Below are 7,540 nucleotides of genomic sequence, written 5' to 3'. Positions count from 1 at the left end.
GCGCTGAAGAAAACAAAGAACATGATCTTCCCAGTGCTCCTGTTGTCCTCCAGGTGAAGCAGTGTTCTGTGCAGTAAATAAATCAATGCATTGTCCACCCCAACACCAGGCAGGTAAGCAAACTGCAGGGGGTCCAGCTGCGCTCCCACTAGTGAACGCAGGTGACCCAGGATGATCCTCTTCATAGTCTTCATCAGGTGGGAAGTCAAGGCAATAGGCCTGAAGTGGTTAGGCTCCTTGGGGCATGGCACCTTTGGTACAGGGACCACGCAGGAGGTCTTCCACAGTACTGGGACCTTGTTCAGGCTCAGGCTTAGGTTGAACAGGTACCTGACCACACCACTCAGCTGGTCCGCACAATCCCTGAGCAGTCTCGGCCAGATGCCGTCTGGGCCCGGGGTCTTCCCTGCTTTGATCTTTCTGAAGTGAACCTGAAGATCTGTAAAGAAGAGGGGGATGTCGGAAGACCGGGGTGATGGAGTGGAGACAGGAGACAGAAGAGTGACTCCGGGGGAGGGGGTTGGTGAGCTGGCGGGGGGGCTGGAGTGTCGAAGGTGGTAGAAAAAGATGCGGAGCGAGGTGAAGGGGTGGGGGGGAGGCGGAATCAAATCTGTTGAAGAACAGATTGAGTTCATGCACCTGTTGGATTTTGTCCACAATTTAGGGAGCGCACTATCTGCGCCTCACGGCAAAAGTCATTGCCAATCACCAGTTATCCAATTTACTCACTGTGTGCTCGTTTGATTTCTTCAGATTTAGGAAAATGCTAAGACACTGAAGCAGAAATTAGACTTACACAGGTTGGTTGAGTTCAATCACAATTCTTGTTCAGAAAGCTCTGTCTTCAGGAAAGTACAATACAGCGCTGGGCCTTTCAAGAGCGCAAAGTCTCCATTCAGAAAAGGCCACCTTCAAGGTTCTTTGGTCAGCTTATATTCAGTCGGCCAGTGTGGGCCGAGTTTGATGGGTGATGAGTCTTTGGGGTGGGGCAAGTTCACAGGAGAGTTTGATTCCATGGGAGTGGATGCTGGTTCGGTGAGAGCTGGTTCCGTGGGGTTGGGTGCTGATTATGGGAGATTCGATTTGTGGGGGCTGTTGTTGTCCTTTCCGTCTTTCAGCCTTGACGATCGTCTTTGGCTTGGCTGTCTCCCTCTGGCACCTGCTGGTTTTATCTCCAAGTGACCTTCCTGTAAACATTCTTGCACATATACTGTTCCACCTCATCCATTCATCATTCTTTCAATTTTGTCATTTTGTACGAAATTATGTGAGCTTTTGGCTGTGACATCATCTACCTATTTATTAATGTTCCCTGACCATGCAAAGTTTGTACTCACCACTTACCATGTTTTTGTTTGTTTGTTCTTTTGATCTCCATGTACTTGCTTACGTCATCATATTCTTAGTTTAATCATGCTTTCAACCATATCTTTTCTTTGTTAGGCAAAATATTTCCCTCTGTCCAGAACGTTCAGTAGTAATCGAAAACTGGTGTCTAGAATTAGTCAAAACATAAGATACAATCAAGTACTGAACATTTTTAGACGACTTTGGCAGTGTCCGTGATTTAGAAAATCATCAGGCATGCATTGAACAGTTCCTTAAGGGTCATTAAGCTATTCAGGCAATATATCAAAAAACATTTGTTATTTCAAAGTGCTCAGAAATATATATATCAGATCATAAAGTTATAAAAACCTTTCTCATTACCACTTATCAAAAATGTCTAGTTATGTCTTCTTTATTGATTTGGTGTGTAGGTATAATTATATGTTTAAAATGTTTCTTTTATTTATTTAATATGTGAATATACTTGTCTGCTTATGTACTTTATTCAATGAGGTTTGAGCCAGAGCTGTGGACTCGGTCGGATTTTTGCACCGAGTCCGGCCTCTTGACCACCGAGTCCGAGTCCGGGTCCCAGTCCGGCTGTCAATTTTTTCCGTTAATTCATGTGACTGCTTCGTCTTTAGTCAAGGCTAATTTAGATCAAAATCTATCAGAACGAACGCAACTGCTTTCACACTGGCTGGTTCGGCTTATATAGGATCCCTTGCTGAGAGGGCGGACGTAAAAGTGAGGCGACGTTCCAATCGGACGTCGGATCGATAACATTTTCCCTGCCCCACCGGAGTTGTGCTAGTTCATAACGTAGATCACTCGAGGCATAGTCATAAATGTACGGTTGACAATTTAACCGATAGAAGTGGATACATTGGAACATAACCTACACTCTAATATATTATTTGACATGGTATTAAATGCGTGGCTTTACAAAAATGGTCATTGAAGCCCACCCTTAGCCCTGAGTGCCATTGGCATGAGGCAAAACGCTTGAAAACACTCTTGCCCAATTAAATAACCATTCTGAAACACGGGACATGTAAGATAATATTTTTTAATCATTAATTACACCATTATAGCTCAGACATTTATCTAAACACAAATAATTAGTGACGACCCCACAACTATCGAAACACATCAATGATATAAGCTGGGTGACATAATCGTCCTTGACATTGGTACATAATGTAAACATTAGCCTAAGTGCAACTCAACGTGGCCGCATTGATCGTAAGCAGGGCTGTGGACAGTATTCCTACTCGCATTCTGAGCAGCATGATGAAAATAAAATTGAACGTGATTTTTTTATTGTCGGACTCGGTGGACTCGGTCAAAATCAGCACCGAGTCTGAGTCCGAGTCCGGCAAAAATGACAGAGTCCGACCGAGTCCGAGTCCCCGAGTCAGAGTCCAAGTCCAGGAATATAGGTACGTTTTGTGTGCCAAATCTTCATTACAGCCAATAGCAGATTTCTGATTAAAGGTACAAAAAGAAAAGCAATGACTATGTGTGTCCGCTGGTTCTTCTCTGCAACACAGGAAGTTTGCATTCACTACAGTTGTGCCCATCGGCAAAAGGCAGCCCCCAACTACCACATGAGTAGCCGACAGGCCTGTTCTAAAACAACTCACTGATGAGGACGTATTATTTTCAAGGAATGTTCTAGAAGTAATCGTTGTTAAAAAAAAAAACACATGATGGTGGTTCTTGGAGATCACTGTTTATATATACACACACAAATATATATATTGAGTCTAGGGAGACAAATACACCGCAAACTGTGGGTAGGTGTCAGGTGATGAGCCACAGAAAAAAATCACAGTTGCCACAGAAAGATGACAAGCCTCATTTTGAAGCAGAGCTAAACATCAGGGATGAGAACGGCAAATGAAAAAAAACACTGATATATTGATCAAAACCAGAGCACATTTCTTGGCTTGCTTATCCGAGTCGACAGCATAGACATGGAGACTTTCAAGGCAAGTTACCCCAAGTTGCGCAGCGGTCTGGGTTAGCTACAACAAACATACACCATAAAGGTCAAGCCAGGTGCCGTGCCATATTCAGTAAAAAAAACCAGGAGGATTCCACTACCACTGGTGGGTGAAGTCAAGAGAGAGCTCCAGCGCATGGAAGCTCTGGGCGTCATTAGTCGGGTGAAGGAGCCAACTGATTGGTGTGCCGGCATGGTGGTCGTGCCCCAAAAGGACAAAAGCAGCATTTGAAGACCTAAAGAAAGCTCTGTCCTCTCCTCCGGTGCTGGCTATGTATGACCCGGGCAGAGACACCAAAGTATCTGCTGATGCATCATCATATGGGTTGGGGGGCGTAATTCTTCAGAAATGAGGGGAAGGATGGAAGCCTGTGTCTTACGCATCACGGTCACTCACTCCAACTGAGCAACGATACACACAGGTGGAGAAGGAAGCTCTGGGCCTCACATGGGCCTCATATGGGCCTGTGAACGGTTTCGGGATTTCCTCATTGGAAAGGAGTTTTGCCTGGAGACCGACCATAAACCCCTTCTCATCCTGCTTGGAGCCCAAGCACTGGATCTTTTGCCACAGAGAATCCAGGGTTTCAGTATGAGGGTGATGCGCTACTCATACTCCATCGTGCACGTACCAGGAAAGTCGCTTTGGACAGCAGACACACTTTCACGTGCAACCTGTAAAATGACGCATGTCCACTGATGACCAGGAGCTGATGGAGAGCACAAACATATTTGTGGACTGTGTCACTGAGAGTCTACCTGTCAGCTCATCATATACAGAAAACCTGAAAGAGCAGTTGAAAGCCGACAGTGTCTGCTCGCGTGTCATGACCATGTGCATGGAAGGATGGCCAGCACATGCAAAACAGGAACCAGCGCTAAAAAATGACTGGCCGGAGCGAGCCACATTAACAGTGAAAGATGCTAAAGGACACACGACTGGTAATACCTTCCGCAATGAGGAATGACGTGCTGTTCAAATTACACGAAGGACACTTAGGTGTCCTGGAATGTAAATCACGTGCACGTCAATCTGTGTGGTGGCCGGGACTCAGCCAGCAAGTGAACAAAATGGTACTGAACTGCAGGACATGCATACAAGAGCGACACAACCCAAAAGAGGCACTCGTGCCATCAGGGTGCCCTGAAAGACCTTGGCAAAAGTTAGGAACAGACCTTTCTACACAAGAGGCAGAATAATCCTCTAAGGCAGTGGTTCTTAACCTTTTTGGAGGTACCGAACCCCATCAGGTCCATATGTGCATTCAACAAACCCCTCTTTGGGGGGCGAGTTAAACGAACCCCATCAGTTTCATGTGCACATTCACCGAACCCCTCTATATAGGGGGGGATGACATACCAGCAAATCAGTGTGACTTCTGCTGTTGCCTTTGCAAGAACAGTTCAGATATGCGTTATCACGAATTTACACGATATTCAGGTGTGTTCAGCCATCCGTGGGCGGGGGGGGGGGGGGGGGGGTTAGCGGGGCGGGGGCGGGGCAATGACATACCAGCTCTGCCGAACCCCTGAAGCCGACTCACCTAACGCCTAGGGTTCGATCGAACCCAGGTTAAGAACCACTGCTCTAAGGTCTGACGAGACAAAGGCAGTCTACCCTATGATCCCTGGAAAAAGGGAGATGTGGTATTATCGTATGTTGAAACTATAATATTATATAGTTTGTTATTGGAGGTCTCAAATAATGTTGACAGTTGGGGGCTCTGTGGTGCGCCAGGGGCATTGTACTGCTATATAAGACATGAGTGGGGAGAAAATAAAAAGTTGCTGAATAAAGAAGTTGCATTCGTGTTCATCTCTACTCCGTATAAACACAACAGTCGTGGACTGCGTTCGCGCTCTCCCCTGGTCTTTCTGATTAAAACAAAAATCACACGCAGTCGTACGTACATGGAGTTTAGGTCTGCGGTGCTGTGACACACTGAATGCTTTTGAGCATGTTATTAACTGTACTATGGAACTGTGCATTTGCTTGCTAAACTGTATTAACCAAATTAGTCAATGCAAAATAATATGGAATTACCACGTTCCTGACTCGTCATATGATATGAACGTATCAAAACCTTTTTGTCGGCTGTAGGTCTGTCTTTTTAAGAATACGCCCGATTGTTGTTCCTCATACATCTCAGTATAGATTTCTAGAAAACAACATTTACTTTCTAAAGTAAATTGACAGATTTATATTCAAATGTCAAATATCGAACGCCACCATCACAGTGGAGGTAAATTACACTCCAAACCATGCCAGCAACGAGAAAAGCCTCAATTATTTGCGACACGAGAGATATAGAGCACTTCTGAAATTTGAGAAATCATTTGAGAAATTACGATCGTATTTTGTTTCCCGATTTGAATAAAGTTATGAAATCACACGTTTTCAAATAAAACACAGAGATGGGATCATTTCCCATTCTCTCATACCAAAAGTACACATACCAAGACATACAACTGTTTTTACCTTCAATACTCATAATAGACGCCCAATCGATAGGTGACGCTGTTTGAAAGAAGGTTTGATCAGGTACCTACAATCCTGTGCGCCAAAGATGTTTAAAGTAAAAAAGACATTAATGAAAACAAAATACTTGTTTAAACCTTCTATTTAGGTTGAGTCCTTGTAAGTATAGTAAATCTATCAACGTCTATTGTTTGTATTAGAAGGACTGGTTGCTACAATTTGAGTGTGAGACCGCCTGTGAATTTGGTGAGACCAGCAGTGACGTGGCCCGTTTTGACCCAGATTATCAGATCTCTCTTTCTTTTCAGATGGAATAAATCTTTCGCCTTTTACTAAAGATTTCCGTGGGGAGGAACAATAAGAGTCTATCTCTACCCATTCTCACCAACGGTTTGTTAGAATAGGCCTCTTTGGCACCACTTTTATGGTTAAAATTCTCTCTTCTATGATCAGCTCTCTTAATCCCTCAAACCCAAGAACCGAGACTACACTTGATTTTAGCCAAAAGGCCGAGAAGCGATGGAGTATGCGAGTGACGGACTCACTTACAGGCTTCCCCGTCTACCCATTCTCAGCAACGGTTTGTTAGAATAGGCCTCTTTGGCACATGTGATTAGCTGGGTAGCTTGAGCTATGCCGTTATATCGCTGCAACCCTTCTCTTGCTTTATTAGCTTTCTCTTCTCTATGACACCCTTTGCACATATGTAGAAGTCGCTCTCAGTTAAGACTACAAGGTCACACGTCATCACACAGGCTAGGCAGAGTCGCCTCCTTGCAGAAAGGCGGCCCAGAGTAGTATAAGAGCAGGAACCTTGGCGCTGGGAGAGGGACCTTCTTTCGCATCTCGCAGAAAGGGCTCCACAGCTGTGCATCGATCATTCTGGCATACATCAAATAGTTAAACTGTGAAGGCTGCCTCTTGGTAATTACTGTTAGCATATCGAGCATTAAAGATAAAGAACTGGGATCAAACCTAACAGGTTACAGTACGGAACAGAGTGCTGCTCTTCTGGGCACTAATAAATCGGCAAACTTGTCTGATGACTTATTTGTTCACTCTTCTTCACCCGCAGTAATAAATATAGTTCACGAGGCATATATGCTTCCCCTTTCAGCAGTCTCTATCCAAATACACAGTGTAGATACCTATTAAAATGGTAGACCCGATGAACATGAAAGGCAAAGATGGATAATTCGCCAAGAACTTTCCAGGGTCATCATATGTACAACGGCTGCACCGAAAGAGTTGGGCCAGAATAGAGCGGAACTCATGCAGAAGTGCATGAACACCACCTTGCTGAAAGAATAAAACCAACACAATGCATGAATTCACGACAAATGACATACCACAAAATCGGTGTGACTTCTGCTATTGCCTTTGCGAGACCAGTTCAGATATGCTTTATCACGAATTTATAAATCTGGTGTGTTCGGACCTCCGCAGTGGAGGCTCTGCTGAACCCCTGAGACCGACTCACCGAACCCCTAGAGTTTGACCAAATCCAGGTTAAGAACCACTGGTTTAGAGGCAGTTATTTCTGCAAAAGGAGGATCTACTAAATATTGCTGTCATTTTTCTGTTGGAGTTTCCAAATGTATGCACCTGCCTACTTTTGTTTAAATAATGATTGCACCCTGTCTGCAAATCCTATAAACTTCATTTCACTTCTCAAATATCTGTGTTGATCACTGCCATCATCCGCCATGCATGGATTCGGGCCA

At 44.5% G+C, this 7,540-nt stretch overlaps 1 non-coding gene across 1 annotated transcript; it reads left to right on the top strand.

Annotated features, from left to right (window-relative positions):
* The first annotated feature begins 6,106 nt into the window (after positions 1-6,106).
* On the top strand, positions 6,107-6,216 carry LOC125974403 (U5 spliceosomal RNA). The gene has a single exon (XR_007483522.1). It is a non-coding gene; the product is annotated as a U5 spliceosomal RNA (small nuclear RNA).
* The last annotated feature ends 1,324 nt before the right edge of the window (positions 6,217-7,540 follow it).

This window comes from Syngnathus scovelli, chromosome 8, assembly GCF_024217435.2.
Source record: "Syngnathus scovelli strain Florida chromosome 8, RoL_Ssco_1.2, whole genome shotgun sequence".
Lineage (NCBI taxonomy): Eukaryota > Metazoa > Chordata > Actinopteri > Syngnathiformes > Syngnathidae > Syngnathus > Syngnathus scovelli.
The sequence above is the reverse complement of the archived record's forward strand: the minus strand, read 5'-3'. Positions and strand labels throughout refer to the sequence as shown.